This window comes from Chlorocebus sabaeus, chromosome 10, assembly GCF_047675955.1.
Source record: "Chlorocebus sabaeus isolate Y175 chromosome 10, mChlSab1.0.hap1, whole genome shotgun sequence".
NCBI classification, from domain to species: Eukaryota; Metazoa; Chordata; class Mammalia; order Primates; family Cercopithecidae; genus Chlorocebus; species Chlorocebus sabaeus.
In genome coordinates this window covers 55,547,550-55,565,680 of record NC_132913.1, presented here as the reverse complement: position 1 = coordinate 55,565,680, position 18,131 = coordinate 55,547,550, and positions in this window count along the sequence as shown.

The following is an 18,131-nucleotide window of genomic DNA, read 5'->3' as shown; positions in this document are numbered from 1 at the left end:
ACCATTGAGGATATTCAAGAGTGTGACTCCAGTTCTAAGGGCAATTCTGACAGAAAAGATTCAAAATACTTGGGGCAATACTTAAAATAACTACCTAGCTCCCAATGTGACTTACTTAAATAGAACAATACTCCCTTAGATTTTGAAGTTTTTATTTTAAATTGAGTTTCATTGCTGGATAATTACATCATTTATACCATGTTAATCTGTCAATCAGGGATACTTAAAATCTTTCAACTACCCTCTCCCACTCCAATAGAGTATTTCATGGAACAATAGAACAATGGAAAGAACATTACTGTTAAACTGATTAGACTCTCACTTATTAGCTACAAAATATTGCTAAAGTTATCCCTCTTTTCTGGGCCTCAGCTTTCTAACCTGTTAAATGCAGATAACATGTTGTACTTCCCTAATTAATAAAGTCACAGACATATAGTTTTTCAATAAATAGTAGCTCTCTTCCCCCAGCTATATCTAATTATATATAGTAGTTTTTCAATAACTGTTAGCTCTCTTCCCCACAGCTATGTCTAATTAGGGCTTTGTTGATAGACCCAGAAGTAGCAACTGGAAACAAAACTGTTTTCAGAATTACTGGTTAAGAAAGATGTATGTTTTACATTGGGAAGATGTATGTTTTACATTGGGAAGCATTTTGTTTTACCAATACCCATGATAAAAAGCAAAATCTGAAATTTAATACTCAAGGAAAAAGTGTATAAAATATATTGTTGGAGTTTTGCAAAGAACAGGATCTATTCTGGCTAGTTAAAAGGGGACGTATTTATTATTACAGGAGATTAAAGGACTTTCAGATTTTGGAGAGGGCTAAAAGGTCTGCAGTGAATAAAATGAATAATCAAGTAATCATTTGTGATGCACACAATCCCACAAATGTTTTTGGAATTCCTGCATAATGAGCCTGACGATTTGACCTTATGGATTAATTTAGCATGGACAATACCATTTATGTTGAAGAAACAAATTAATATTGCCTTCCCTTGAGATTTGGATAGGCATACTTCCTGAGATCTTTAGGTTCTTGGAGGAAATTTTTATTCAAGATTTTGGAATCTTTTCAGGTCATGCTGAAAATATCAAGTTTCCCCGGGTTTCTATTGTACTCAAAACCATATTACTTTGTCCAGTTTCTCTTGAAAGTTTAGAATAAATGTCAAGTCATCTCTCTTTCTGCTCATTGCTCCACATGCACCTCACAGTCTTCATAATACCTTTGCTTTTGCTCAAATTTTCTTTCAAAATGAAGTTGCTTCATGGCTTTTAAACACAAGAAAAGATTCTCAGCTTCCCTCTGAATGAGACAAACAAAAATCAAGCTACACATTTTTTTCCTCCTCCCAAATGGGCAACAGTCAAGAAGATTAAAAACTGTGGTATGCTGTAAAAGAAACCTTTGTAAATTGATAGGAGTGTAAATTAGTACAACCCCTATAGTAAGACATTTGCCACTATCCTTCTAAATTAAAAATGCACATGCTCTTTGATCCAGCAATCCTGCCACTAGGAATTTTCCCATAGGTATACTTAGACATTCTCAATATCATATGTGTACGTATTCATTGCAACCCTGTTTGTAACAGCAAGAGTCCATTAAAAGAGATCTGGCTAAATAAATGGAATATTAATTAGCTCTTAAAATAATAGAAAGTTCTGAAATGTTCTATATCTTGCTTTAGACATTGGTTACACCTGTGTATTCACTTGTCAAACTATATCAAACTGGATCTGGGATGCTAGTGAAAGCAAATCATACCTCAGTTTTAAAAAAAATGAAACATAGACAGTGTAGAATTGGGTTAAAAAACATAGACTCCATGAAACCTTTTTAAAGACAATAATCATGTAAAAAAAAATGGGCTATATATCAGTATGTATAATATATTACTATTAGTATAGAAAAAAATATGAACATAATCATATATTCATAGAATATCTCTTGAAGGATGCCAGAACAGCGTAATAGTAGTTACTTCCAGGAAAAAGAACCAGGAGGCTGGAAGATAAGGGATGAGGAGAGATTATTAATTTTTACCCTATATTCTTTTCTACCTTTAATTTTTATTACAGTACATGTAATAAATACTTAAAAGCAAAGTAATTTTTAAAAATGAAACTTGGCTGAGCACGGTGGCTCAGGTCTCTAATCCCAGCACTTTGGGAGGCTGAGGTGGGCAGATCACAAGGTCAGGAGATTGATACCATCCTGGGTAACACGGAGAAACCCCGTCTCTACTAAAAATACAAAAAATTAACTGGGTGTGGTGGCGCGCGCCTGTGGTCCCAGCTGCTTGGGAGACTGAGGCAGGAGAATCGCTTGAAACCAGGAGGCAGAGGTTGCAGTGAGCCAAGATCACACCACTGTACTCCAGCCTGGCAACAGAGTGAGACTCTGTCTCAAAAAACAAAAACAACAAAAAAAACCCCACAAAACTCTTATTCTAAATTTGTCATTAGCCAGTATTCCCATGGTTAATGGGTTATTTGAAAAAACAAATCTCTAATTCTTTCAGTAGATTATCAATCCTTTGGACTACTGGCCTACTGCCTTCCACCTCATAGTAAATGTTCTTTCTATATTTTAAAAGATAGTCCAGGCACAGTGGGTCATGCCTATAATCCCAGCACTTTGGGAGGCCAAGGCAAGAGGATAAATTGAGCTGAGGGGTTGGAGACCAGACTGGCTAACATGGTGAGACCCTCTCTCTACAAAAAATAAAATAAATGGGCAGGGTACGGTGGCTCACGCCTGTAATCCTAGGACTTTGGGAGGCTGAGGCAGGCAGATCATGAGGTGAGGAGGTTGAGACCAACCTGACCAACATAGTGAAACCCCATCTCTACTAAAAATATAAAAATATAAAAATCACAGGCATGCGTGGTGGCGCATGCCTGTAATCCCAGCTACTCGGGAGGCTGAGGCAGGAGAATTGCTTGAACCAGGGAGTCAGAGGTTGCAGTGATTGTGTCACTGCACTTCAGACTGGTGACAGAGCAAGACTCCATCTCAAAAGAAATAAATAAATAAAATAAATTAGCCAGGCATGGTGACATTCAGCTGTAGACCCAGCTACTTGGGAGGCTGAGGTGGGAGGATCACTTGATCCTTGGATGTTGAGGCTGCAGTGAGCTGTGATTGCACTACTACACTCCAGCTGGGGTGACAGAGTGAGACCCTGCCTCAAAAACCAAACAAAACAACAATAAAAAATTGTGCCCAAAATTTCTTTTTGTTCACATGAGTTTACCTCCGTAAGTCTTTCTTTGAGTACAGCAAATATTTCACATGCAGAGTTAAATTCATACAACATCCATGAGAAATAGAAGATGGGCCAAAAATTTTCATGAGAGATGACTAAATAATGTTCTTTCTTTATGCATACAGCTAGATAAGGCAGTGACTGGTCTGCTTTAACTGCCCTGCCATAGGAACACAAAATGGTAAGCCTGCTATGATTGTCAATATGCAAATAATGTGTGCATTCATGACTTAAAAATAACAGAAAAATGACACAGAAAAACTTTTTTCAAAATTTACTTTCATGTTTTTATGTAATTTTTTAAAATCTAAGTTAATAAATACGAAAAAATTGTTGGGTTATCTATTGAAATCTATCTCAAAGTTCTATAGTATTACCTGGCCTTTTCCGTTTTCTTGAATGCTTACATACACCACTATCCTTTGTATTTGAAGAATACTTGATTTAAAAATTATTCACTATTTGACTGAAGTAACTGTTCCATTGAGCTAATGAACCATGAAATACTGTCATGTAGCTTGTTCTTGATTTGGGGGGCAAACTAATACATTATTTATATTGATTATTCAAATTAACAGTTACTTTAGCACTTTTCAAGCACAGATTAACAGTGACTATGGTTCACAGAGTATTGTTAAGGGTGTATAAAGGTAATTTTGTAGCTAACTTTTAAAACATTTGGATGGAGAAACAGAGGCACATATGGAACATTTATCTCTAAACTGACAATCACCAACAAATTGTTGTTTTAAGAAAGAATACTTCATTCTTGGAGATTGTTTTCTGGCTATCTGTAGCCTTACTTCCTGGCTTTTGATGGCATTGAACTGCATAGTGCATCAGTAGTCATTTTAATAATTTAATTAAATTAATACAATTTGGTTAAAAATTTTTAATTTAAAATAACAAATGCAATGCCTTTGTGAAGAGAAGTGCTGTGCAGAGTTAGAGCAGATTTGAATCCTGGCTCTGCTACAGGTGAACCAACATTAAGGTTCTGTTTAAATAACTTAACCGATTGTGAAATTCATTTTCTCCGTCTGTTAAAAATACACATCATGTAATCTACATCGTCTGGTTGTAGGTGAGTATCCAGTGAGACAACATATCTAAAATACTTACCATAATGTCTCCATAAACTCTAGCTATTTTTATTAAATTATTGTAGAGGAAATGCTTGGAATTACAGAGCTTCCTGAAAATCACCCTAAAGCAATATATTAGGATCCAACCTTATCTTTGTTATGAGGATTAAAATTTCATTCATTCATTCGGTGATTCATTCACCTGTGGGGTTCCCAAAGACAAAGTCACATTGATGGCTCCTTTAAAAGAAAACAAAATCTTTAAACATAAAAAAAAGCTTAATTTTTGTGGATAAAGCTGATTAAGGCAAGAACATTCTCCCAAAAATGCATCATTTTAGAATCCTTCTTAGATTAACACTGTATGAAGTCTAAACTGTTTTCAGTGGCTCTTCCATCCCAGTCTGGTCTTCTCTGCTGGCTTCAGTGGTCTTTTTACCCAGCCCAGGCCATCAGAGAATGGTTGAAATAGGACCTTTTGGCCAAATAACTTGAATTTCTAGTGTTGGAGTCTTCAAAACAAAACGATAATCTTTTGCACATCACAATTTTTTTCTTATCCCCAGGACACAAATCATTTGTATACATGACTGTTTTCCCCATTAGACGTTAAGCTCCTTTGAGGGTAGGGACACTGTCTCATTCATTTTTCCATCATTTTCCACTCCCATGCAGAAAGCTTACACATGGTAGTTGGTAGGTGAAGAGTTTGTTTCTCTGATATAATGCACTAAATATTATTTCATCCTAACCATTTTGATGAAAAAATTAGTTTACATTAGGCCAGGCACGGTGGCTCATGCCTGTGACTCCAGCACTTTGGGAGGCTGAAGTGGGCAGATCACGAGGTCAGGAGTTCGAGACCACCCTGGCCAACATAGTGAAACCTATCTCTATTAAAAATACAAAAAATTAACCAGGCATGGTGGCTGGTGCCTGTAATCCCAGCTACTTGGGAGGCTGAGGCAGGAGAATTGTTTGAACCCAGGAGGCGGAGGTTGCAGTGAGCCGAGAGCGCACCACTGCACTCCAGCCTGGGCAACAGAGCCAGACTCTGTCTCAAAAAAACAAAAATCTAATTTAATAAAAATAAAAAATAGTTTACATTAGGGTTTCCTCTTGGTATTGTACATTCTATGAGTTTAAATAAATGTATAATGAAATGTAGCCACCATTATAGTCTCATATGCAGAATTTTCACTTTGGATGATAACAATGTGATGTAAGTTCATTGATTGTAACAAACCTACCACTCAGGTGGGAAATGTTGATAATGGGGGAGGTTGTACATGTTTCAGGGCAGGGGAGATACGGGTTCTCTCTGTGCCCTCCTCTCAATTTTGCTGTGAAACTGAGACTGCTCTAAAAAAAGGAAAGTCTTTTAAACAAATGGTTATTTCACATTATTTCAAAAAGGCTTTGTATTAGTCAGGGTTCTCTAGAGGGACAGAACTAATGGGATATATATGTGTATGTATATATATAAAGGGGAGTTTATTAACTCCCATGATCACAATGTCCCACAATAGGCCATCTGCAGGCTGAGGACCAAGGAGAACCAGTCCGAGTTCCAAAACTGAAGACTTAGAGTCTGATGTTCAAGACTTAGAGTCTGATGCTCGAGGGCAGGAAGCATCCAGCATGGCAGAAAGATGCAGGCTGGGAGGCTAGGCTAGTCTCTCATTTCACATTTTTCTGTCTGCTTGTATCCTAGCCATGCTGGCAGCTGCTTAGATTGTGCCCACCAGGTTAAGGGTGGGTCTGCCTTTCCCAGCCCACAAACTCAGATGTTAATCTCTTTTGGCAACACCCTCACAGACACACCCAGGATCAATACTTTGTATCCTTCGATCCAACCAAGTTGACACTCAGTATTAACCAACACAAGTCTACCCCATGTCAACTGAACCCATACACATCTCCTGAGATCATACATAATCTTCAAATAAAGACAATAATAAGGTCATAATTATGGCTAACATAATACAATTATGCTTCGTACAACGCACCAGTCCCCAACCCAAATACTATTACATGAAGTTAACAGTACTTAAATGCTGACATGAAGTCAATAAATCTTGTGTCACATGATAAAGGAAAAAGGAAATAAAATGAACTTTTTTTTTTTTGGTACAAGTGTATACACGCACAAACATGTTTTTAAAAAAAGAAGGAGGAAATACTCATGACAATTACAGTCCTTTGTTCTGTAGCTTGTCACGTGGTCATAGCTGGTACTGATGACTACTTTCTTCTACTAACCATTCTGTATTCCCTTTGCCCTCAGCAAGCACCTCAGCAGGTCGTGGTTTTTCTCCTAGTGGAGTGACCCAAACCTTCATTCCTGAAGGGTCAGGGACATTTGTAGTCCTGCCTGGATTGGGCTGTTATAGTTTCCCATTGACCTTAATCGCAGGGAATGGTAATACCAAGAGATGCTCTAATGGATCTCCTGTATTCCATGCATACTCTTCCTTACCTTTGTTATAGAGTAGTAGACTGATTTCATCTTGATTGTCTAGGTCAATCACCCCAGCCAATGCTGTAACTCCCTTCTTAGCCTGTTGACTTTAAGGTAGGAGGAGCCCAAAGTGTCCAGGTGGCAATCTTAATTTCCAGTTTAATGGAATTATTGTTGCGTCTGCTGGTGGCAGTATTCCTCCCTCTGGAACAAAGACCTCTAAGCCAGCAGAATGTAGTGTCATGGGAACAGAAAGCAAAAATGTTGCTAGTGGGTCACTAGGGGTGACGGTGAGTTGGTGCCACTTCCACTTCCACCCCTTGATTCCTGGACCTGTGAATCCTGGCTATGGGAGAAACAGTACCATATACTGGACGCTGATTCAGAGCATACTGACCTTCTGGAGAACTTTGCCCCAGCCCTGCAAAGTAGTGTCACCTAGTTGGCATTGTAATTGTGACTTCAAAAGGTCAATCCAGTGGGTTCAGGATTATGGGGAACATGGTAAGACCAGTCAATTCCATGAGCATGAGCTCACTGCCTCACTTCTTTAGCCGTAAAGTGAGTGCCTTGGTCAGAGGCAATGCTTTGTGGAATACCATGATGGTGGATAAGGCATTCCGTGAGTCCAGGGGTGGTGGTCTTGGCAGAAGCTTTGTGTGCAGGATAGGCAAACTCATATCCAGAGTAAGTGTCTATTCCAGTGAGGACAAAACTCTGCCCTTTCCAACCAGGTAGTTGGCTGATCACCTTGAGGAATGGTGCCATGTGGAGGGCTCGGTGTTGGTCTCTGCTGCTGGCAAATTGGGCACTCAGCAGTGGCCATAGCCAGCTCAGCCTTGGTGAGTGGAAGTCCATGTTGCTGAGCTCATGTGTAACCTCCATCCCTGCCACCATGGCCATTCTGTTCATGGGCCCACTGAGAGATGACAGGGGTGGCTGGGAAAAGAGGCTGAGAGGTGTCCACCAAATAGGTCATCCTATCCACTTGATTATTAAAATTCTCCTCTGCTGAGGTCACCCTTTGGTGAGTACTCACATGCGATACAATATCTTCACAGTTTTTGACCACTCAGAGAGGTCCATCCACATAACTTTTCCCCGAATTTCTTTGTCACTAATATTCCAATCATGCTTCTTCCAAGTCCCTGACCATCCAGTCAAACCATTGGCTACAGCCCATGAATCAGTATGTAATCGCACATCTGGCCATTTCTCCTTCCATACAAAGTGCACAGCCAGGTGTACTGCTTGAAGTTCTGCCCACTGGGAGGAGTTCCCTTTACCACTGTCCTTCAGGAATGTCCTAGAAAGGGGCTGTAATGCTGCAGCTGTCCACTTTTGGGTGGTGCCTACGTATTGTGCAGAACCATCTGTGAACCAGGCCTTAGTCTTCTCTTCCTCTGTCAATTGATCATAGGGAACTCCTCATGAGGCCATCTGTGCAGGCTGGGGGAGAGAAGGCAGGGTGGCAGGAGTAGAGACCATAGGCATTTGAGTCACTTCCTCATGTAACTTACTTGTGCCTTCAGGACCTGCTCGAGCCTGATCACGTATACACCACTTCCATTTGATGATGGAATGCTGCACACACATAAAGTGTGTGACCCACTTTATGGCTAGATGGGTCGAAAAGCACCCATTTCATGATAAGCAGTTCAGGACCAATGGTGACTTGATGACTCGTAGTCAAACATTCCGTGTCCACCAAAGCCCAGTAACAGGCAGAGCTGTCTCTCAAAAGGAGAGTAGTTATCTGCAGAAGATGGCAGGGTCTTGCTCTAAAATCCTAGAGGCCTCTGCTGTGATTCACCTATGGGAGCTTGCCAAAGGCTCCAAACAGCATTCCTATCTGCCACTGACACCTCAAGCACCACTGGATCTGGTGGGTCATATGGCCCAAGTGGCAGAGCAGATTGCACGGTAGCCTGGACCTGTAGTAGAGCATCCTCCTGTTCTGGACCCCACTGAAAACTAGCAGCCTTTCAGGTCACTCAATAAATGGGCCAGAGTAACACACTCAAATGAGGAATGTGTTGCCTCCAAAATCCAAACAGGCCCACTAGGCATTGTGCCTCTTTCTTGGTTGTAGGAGGGGCCAGATGCAGCAACTTATCCTTCACCTTAGAAGGAATGTCTCAACTGGCCCCCCACCACTGGACCCCTAGGAATTTTACTGAGGTAGAAGTTCCCTGAATTCTAGTTGGATTTATTTCCCATCCTCTTGCATGCAAATGTCTCACCAATAAGTCCAGTGTGTTTGCTACTTCTTGCTCACTGGATCCAATCAGCATAATATCATCCATGTAATGGACCAGTGTGATATCTTGCAGAAGCGAAAAGTGGTCAATGTCTCTCCAAATAAGATTATGACACAAAGTTGGAGAGTTGATAAACCCCTGAGGTAGGGTAGTAAAGGTATATTGCTGGCCTTGCCAGCTGAAGGCAAATTGCTTCTGGTGGGCCTTCTGGAGAGGAATAGAGAAAAAGGCATTTTCCAAGTCAATGGCTGCATACCAGGTACCAGGAGATGTGTTAATTTACTCAAGCAATGAAACCACATCTGGTACAGCAGCTGCAATTGGAGTAACCTCTTGGTTAAGCTTATGATAAGCCACTATCATTCTCCAAGATCCATCTGTCTTCTGCACAGGCCAAATGGGACAGTTGAATGGGGATGTGGTGGGAATCACCACCCCTGCATCTTTCAAGTCCTTGCTGGTGACACTAATCTCTGCAATCTCTCCAGGGAAGCAGCCCACCATAATAGCCCTTGCCCTACCAGTCATGGAGCCAATGTGGGGGTTCTGCCAGCTGCTTTGTATGTCTCTGTCAATTATGTATTCTGGCACTGGGGAAATGACCACAGGATGAGTGCAGGGACCCAATGGACACACTGTAAGTCGGACCTGAGCTAAAACTCCATTAATTACCTGACCTCCACAAGCCCCTACTTTAACTGTAGGACCACAGTGACATTTTGGGTCCCCTGGAATCAATGTTAGTTCAGAGCCAGTGTCTAGTAGCCTCCGAAATGTCTGATCATTTCCCTTTCCCCAGTGCACAGTTACCCTGGTAAAAGGCCAGAGGTCTACCTGTGGGAGGATGGGAGAAAGATTCACTGCATAAATTGTTGGTAATATAGTGGGGTCCTTCCTCAAGGGGGCCCAGCCTCCCCTTCAGTCAAGAGGTTCTGGGTCTGTAAACTGGCTCAAGTCTGGAAATTGATTGAGGGGCCATCATTCTCTGTTTTTAAAATTCAAATTAGTCTTTTGTCCATTCAACCTAGAAGTTTTCTGCTTACATAAATTTAGTAGGAATGAAGTACGCTTCCTATCAATTTCACTTATAGGTATACTGTGATTAATTAGCCAATGCCAGAGCTCTACACAACTCAGACTATTCTGATGGCTGCTTTGCCTCTGCTGTCCATTTTGGTAGCTATGCCCACCTTGCCTTTGATGGTTGAGTGTCTCCACTTGGCCCCTGCCACCTCTGGATCCAATCGTTCTCATTGTATTTAAATTTTGTATTTGAGTGACTGTGGTTCCCACTGTTAGATCTATCATACAGAGAAGAGCAATTACAGGGCTCTTCAGAGATGCAGGTGCTGCCCTCACAATTCTATTTCACAAGGTATTGGTCATGAGTATATCTTCTGGACCCTCCCAGCTGGGATGAGTAGGTCTAAAGTGACTAATCCACTCCACCATGCCAATCTCCCTAAGCCTTTGGATCCCTTCCTCTACATCAAACCAAGGGAGGTCATGCATTTCCAGCTCGCTCACAGTGGGCCATCTTTTAATCCATATTTTAGCTAGCCAAGCAAATAAACTGTTAGAACCTTTTTTAACTCCCCAAGCTGCAACATTAAATGTAGTCTCTACTTAGTGGGCCCAAATCAATAAATTCAGCCTGATCCAACTCTACGTTCCTTCCACCATTATACCACACCCTTAATATCCAGTCCCATGCCTGTTCTCCAGATTTCTGTTTATATAAATTAGAAAATTTAAGCCTTTCTTTTTGAGTGTAGCACACCTCCTCATGGGTCACACTCTCAACCTCACCTCTAGGGGCCCACCAGGGCTTTAGTCTGGTTATAGGTCTAGAAGCAAACAGGAGTGTTGGGGGTGGCTCCTGAGAAGAATCAACATTATCTTGCCTGGCAACTGCCTCAGGGGAGGCCATCACTGTTGCCTCAGGCAGTGCAGGGTTTGTCTCCTCAGAGAAAGGTGGAAAGGCTGATGGCAGAATGGGTGGCGAAGGGGATGCTGCCACTACTGGGGATAGGGAAGCTCTTCCTTCTGGCAAAAAAAGGTTCATCAGGCCAGGTGCGGTGGCTCATGCCTGTAATCCCAGCACTTTGGGGGGCCGAGGCAGGTGGATCATTTGAGGTCAGGAGTTCAAGACCAGCCTGGACAACATGGTGAAACCCTGTCTCTACTAACAATACAAAAATTAGCCAGGCATGGTGGTGGGCGCCTATGATCCCAGCTACCCAGGAGGCTGAGGCAGGAGAATCACATGAACCTGGGAGGCAGAGGTTGCAGTGAGCCAAGATCATGGCATTGCACTCCAGCCTGGGTGACAGAGTAAGACTCGGTCTCAAAAAAAAAAAAAAAAAAAAATTAAAAGGTTCAAACTCAAAGTCAGCATCCCCAGCTTCATCAGGATCTTCCCACATGTTCCCATTCCAAGTTGTAGGGTCCCATTATTTTCTGATCAATGCCCTCACTTTAACAGTAGACACCAAGTGAGGCTGTGCATGCAACTTTCATTCCAAGTTAGCTACTTGCATGATAAGGGCTCTTATGTCTGTTTTTCCACAATTTCAGCTCTTTCTCTAGAGAAGATAAGACTCTCACTCAGGGTGATCTTAGCAGATTTGAGGCTCAGTATCTGCTTCTGAAGCTGGGAGATAGAATCCATGAGTTCATCATTTTCTTTCATCATTCACTTTGTCCACTGACTTAGAAGCAACCAACCAGCTTCATTATGTTCCTTGGTTCACCACATATGGTCAAAGGTATTACATAAAGAGTCATTAGACTCCTTGCCTCTCATGAGCCCATGAACAGGAGTGTCAAATGCATTTATTTTGCATAACTCTCTAAACAGTTCACACCAAGGACTATCAGTGTTCTCCATACTATAAGAAGTAGAGTCCTTAGCATTTTGGGGTCTAATCATATTAAGCAGCCAACTCCAGAAACCCAAAATCCAATGAAAGAACTCCATCGTCAATATTCTCTTCCTCTAGAACCACTCCTGGTATCAACATCTGTATTAGGGTTCTCTAGAGGGACAGAGCCAATGAGATATATATATATACACACACACACACACATACATACATACATATAGTGTGTGTGTGTATGTATATATATAAAGGGGAGTTTATTAAGTATTAATTCACATGATCACAAGGTTCCACAATAGGCCATCTGCAGGCTGAGGACCAAGGAGAGCCAATCTAAGTCCGAAAATTTAAGAACTTGGAGTCCGATGTTCGCGGGCAGGAAGCATGCAGCATGGGAGAAAGATGTGGGCTGGGAGGCTAGGCCAGTCTCTCATTTCACATTTTTCTGCCTGTTATATTTTAGCCTCACTGGCAGCTGGTTAGATTGTGCCCACCTAGATTAAGGGTGGGTCTGCCCTTCCTAGCCCATTGACTTAAATGTTAATCTCCTTTGGCAACACCCTCACAGACAAACCCAGGATCAACACTTTGTATCCTTCAATCCAGTCAAGTTGACACTCAGTATTAACCATCACAGGTTTACTTCTTTTTGTCATGTTGCTTTAATTGTCGTTTGTCATGTCTGATTCAGGAAAGTCACCATGACCACTGAGCTTTTTAAAGTTGTCACCCTGTTGGGAGCTGTTTGACCCCTGTGCTTTCCTAGTTGGTGTGGCTTTCTTGTGTCACAATGATGTTCTCAGGGCTACCATAGATATTTTCAACTGTGGCTACACTTTTGAGTTATCTGGATGCCTGACTTCTACCTGCAGACTGTGATTTAGTAGAATGCAGGTGAGACATAGGAATGAGAATTGTTGACAAGTTGCACAGGTGACTTTGATACTCAGCCAGACTGAAGAACACCTGGATCACCTGTGCCTTACTCTGGGGATAAGCAAAAGGCTGTTCTTCCTGGTCTGATGTAAGCATGGGCTCTATGCCCATTAAAACATGCTGTGCAAAGTCTGCAAATAGTGCTCCACAGGTCTGATGTGGACTACACATGTTTTGTTTGTCCTGCAAAGTATTATTGTTTTTAAAATGTGAAATATTTCAAACCTACAGAACAGTAGGGATAATAATGTGATAAAAACTCACACACCTACTGTCCAGTCTAACAAATCTTATTATTTTGCTCTATTTATTACATATTTTTATTAAAGTAATAAAACTTCATAGATGTAATAGAAGCCCTTCGTGTACCTTTTCCCTTCATTCCTTCTCTCCCTCCCTCTCCAGGGGTAACAACTGGATTTGGAATTTATCGTTCCAATCATTTTTCACTAAATATGTATTCAAAGACTGTATTTAGTGTTCTCTTGTTTTTAGCATTAAGTATACGGTACAGATTCTGTACAGTATTTTATAAAGTTGGGCCAATATTTTAAAAGTGAGACATTTCACATGAAATCCGATTTGTTGGCTTCTCTTGAAACAATAGGAAGGTCTGGCAATGCGGGACTAGCTTTCTGGCAGGACAACGTGCCTTACTGCGCCAAGGCTCTTTGGTGTGACATGGTCCCACTAGTCACACTGTGTAGACATATGCACACGCACCTGGACTGTGTCTCCTTTGATGCGGATCTGGCCCCTGATACTGAACTTCCTTCCATTCCAATTCTTTTCTCTCCTCAAGGCCATTTCTGCTGTCCTCTCCTAAGTGCTGAATGCCAAAGGTGTCTGCCTCTCACTGTATCTCTCGCTGCCTCTCCTTCTGCTCTCTCTTTTCTCTGGTTTTCATTTTTATTTTCTTGCCATGCCCTGCCATTTCTTTTCTTGACTTTAGTACCAGAAGGACCTGGGTTTGTTTTAAAGACTTTGTCCATCCATAGTAAAAGAAGTTATTTTGACCAGTAAACCTGACCCATCTTAATACATCTGTGACCTCTAGTTTGGACCATTCTCTCTAGTTTTGTTTTTATTTTTATTTTTGTTTTCTTTTCTTTCTTTTTTTTTTCTTTTTTTTGAGACGGAGTCTCATTCTGTTGCCCAGGCTGGAGTGCAATGACATGATCTCAGCTCACTGCAACTTCCGCCTCCCAGGTTCAAGAGATTTCTGGCTAATTTTTGTATTTTTAGTAGAGATGGAGTTTCGCCATGTTGGCCAGGCTGGTCTCGAACTCCTGACCTCAAGTGATCCGCCTGCTTCGGCCTCCCAAAGTGCTAAGATTACAGGCGTGAGCCACCTCACCTGGCCCATTCTCGCTAGTTTAAGTGTTGTTCACGTTTTGGAGCTCCAGAAGGCTGGACACTGGATAAAGTGGACTTTCACTAGGTTATACAGTTCTTAAGGGCTGAGATTCTTCTATCTATTTTACCCACAGCAGTTGGCAAAGTGCCACACACTTAATCCTTAAGAATGTATTTACAGAATGAATGAATATTGATGAGTTAAATTGTGTTTTATTACATACATCCTTTTTAATAAGCCAGGCCAGTCCCTGGCCCTCCTTTATTTTTCAGAATACATGTAACCCAAGATGTCTCTCCAGATAAAGATCTGAGCCTGGCAGGGGAGGCACAGAGCAGAGACAGAAGAGTGTTTAGGGCTTATGGTGGTTTTGATGGGAAGTTTTTTGAATAGAAAAGAAGTAAAAGGCTTTCAGATATCCTCGGTATTTGTAAGAATCTGAAGGTGAGAGGGATAAACAAAATATTTTCAGAAAGTGCTGTTTCATGTGTAATGAATGGATTCCTCTTGAAGTGGTTCTTCAACAGAGATTGCACTAAAAAATCAATTGCTTTAAATTACATTTTTATGTCATTCTGCCTAGGTCGGGACTATCAAGCTTTAGACAGATGACAGCATGAAAGAAATATGTATGCCATACAGATGACTATAATGCCTTCTGGTGTTTTAGCCAAGGGCAATCCTTGCTAAATATGGAAGTCTTCCCCTATGGGTAGAGATAGTAGGGCTTCTAGTGAGTACTCTATCAGTACCCACATCAGGGTCAGAAACTTCTGAATTAATAAAAACACATTAACTATCACCAGAGCTATTTTGTGTGTAATATAAAATGCAATAGAAAGTCAGTTTCAATAGCTGGTTAGGAAATAAATGAAAACACGTCTGGAAGTTATAATTCTTATAAATTTAACCCATTAAATCACACGTGATGAATTTACAATGCAATGTCTCTGCAATAATTCAATCTAAAATAAATCCTCTTTCTGTTTATTGTTTGGAAATAGGTAGTAATGACACCTGAACACTAAATTGTGCTAATCCTAATAAACTTGAGTTACACCAGCTCTGGACTTTGGGTAATAGCATTAGTTGTGTCAGTGGAAGGCACATGACACTTCTGTCATTATGTTCAGTGTGAGATGGTTTGGTCTTCAAAGTTGGAAAGGGTCATACATTCTCAAATGCATTTTTCAGATGGACATTTGCTGTCACTGCTGAGAATTCATTCAGATAGTTACTATGTCTGCAGTTTTCTTCTCATTTACAATAATATTAAAAGCGAGCTGTAAAGTCTAGGGCTTTGGTAAAAAGTGGCTGATTTTCTTTTCTTTCTTTCTTTTTTTTTGAGATAGTCTCACTCTGTTGCCCAGGCTGGAGTGCAGTGGCATGATTTCGGCTCACTGCAACCTCCACCTCCTGGGTTCAAGTGATTCTCCTGCCTCAGCCTCTCGAGTAGCTAGACTATAGGTGCCCGCCACCATGCCCGGCTAATTTTTTAATTTTTAGTAGAGATGGGTTTTCGCCATGTTGGCCAGGCTGGTCTGAAACTCCTGACCTCAGGTGATCCGCCCGCCTCGGCCTCCCAAAGTACTGGGATTATAGGCATGAGCCACTTCACCCAGGCAGCAGTGGCTAATTTTCATTAGTGCTCACTGCTAAAGCCAGTCCAAATAAAATGCAACTGGCTAAAGAGCAAATCCCATAATTCCACTGTCTAGTTTCCTAGGGCTTCTGAAAGTTGTCAGAATCAAAATGGGGTTGTGGCAAAAACCCTGACAAGCAGAACTGAGGAGGACAGGAAGGGAGGGCTCTCATGCACAAAAGGCTGCAAAAACCACAATCTTGCAAAAAGGCCATTGCAACTTTATACACACACATATAGGCACACAATACTTCTGTGAGGACATCTGTCCAACAACTGCCTGTCCAACCTCAGACTGGTATTACTCCTGTTATTGATCCTTGTAGCCAAGGATCTGAAAACAATTATTGAATCCTCATTTTAAAACAAACAAACAAACAAAAAACCTTTGTCTTCCTTTATCTCCCTGAATACCCACAGAGTTTACTATGTACATGAACACCTATTCCAAAATAAGCACCATTTTCTTTCAGAGTCTCCTTCTCTGTTTGTTGTTTAGGTTGACAGGCTGCTGTAACCAATACACATATTGGAGGGCTTAAAACAACAGAAGTTTATTCTTTCACAATCTGGAGGCTAGCTGTCCAAAATCAACCCTTTGGCAGGGTTGATTTTCTATGGGAGGCTCTGAGGGAAAATCTGTTCCTTGCTTCTTTCCTAGCTTCTGGTGATTGCCTGCTATTTTTGGCATTCTTGACTTGTAGACACATCACTCCAATCTTTGCCTCCATCATCACATGGCATTCTCCCTGTGTGTGTGTGTGTGTGTGTTTCTGTCTATTTGTCTCTGTGTCTAAATTTCTTCTTTTATTATAAGGATACCAGTCACTGTATTAGGGCCCAGACTAATCCAGTATGACCTCATCTTAACTTGATTGCCTCTGCAAAGGCTCTGTTTCCAAATAAGTTCACATGCCCAACTACCTGGGCTTAGGACTTCAACCCTTCTAGGGGACATGACTCAACCTTAATACCTACCTTCCCCTGAGACTGCTACCTCTGGGCCCTCCCAGTCAGAAATTCCAGAGCCATCCACTATACCACTACCGTGTGTGTGTGGGTCAGGCATGTTGCACGTACCAGCTCATTTAATTCTTACATAGCTCCTATAGTCCTGGGCTAATTGTCCCAATTTTAAGAAAACAGAGGCTCAGAAAATTTAGACTGCCAGCTAGAAAGTGTAGAACAAGGATTTCAATTCAGCCATGCCCTTTCCACCATGCCCTACCATTAACCTCATTCAAAAAAAGTTTGACCTTTGGCTTTGGAAGCAATTATTATAACCCAAGTCCAGCTCTTTCACAACTTTTCACTCAAACAGAGTTACCAAAAGAGTGGTTATGAGAGACTTGGCCAGGACAAATACTGGTGATCAATTTTCTCCAGACCTTAGAATATCTGACTATTTTCCACCATGCAATGATGGTACTTTTGTGTTAGATTACATTTTAGCCATAGGAAAATGATCATCTGTCAAGAGAACCTCTCACTTCTCCCATGGATGCATTTCTAAAACATTTTATAAATTGCATTTGTGCATATCCAGTTTTTTAATGCATTGGGGCAATTTGACTTTTAAAAGAATCTTATCTGTTGTCAAGTTCTATTTCTCTGCTCCTTAAATAATTTTTAAAGTCACTTTCCTCATCATTATCCTCAATATAATAGCTAATATTTACATTTCTCTAACTTGACTATTGCAATGGCTTCCAATAGGTCTCTCTGCCTCCAGTTTCCTCCCATACAATCCACCATGTTAAAAGCATGTTTTATGTATTTAAAAAGTGTTATATTAACATTTAACAAATATTTACGGAGTGTACTCTGTGCCAGGTGTTTTTCTAGGTACTGGGATACAGCAGTAACCCAAAGGAACAAAAAATCCTGCCCTCGGGGAGCTTATATTCTGCAAAGTTCATTCTTGTAATTATATATCTTTGCACTACATATTTTGCTACAAATCTTAGCAGACAGGAATAATGATGATGATGGTGGTGGTGGTTTCCATTTTGTTAAACTTCTATTATGTGTCATCCATTATCCTAAGCCATTATAACAACCCATGTGGTAGCTATTATTGTAGTGATTTTTTTCACAGGAGAAAACTGAGACTCAGACAGTGAAGTAAGTCCAAAGGCAGAGACTTAAAAAAATGAGGCTAGGAATGGTGGCTCACACTATAATCTCGGCACCTTGGAAGGCTGAGGTGGATCACTTGAGACCAGG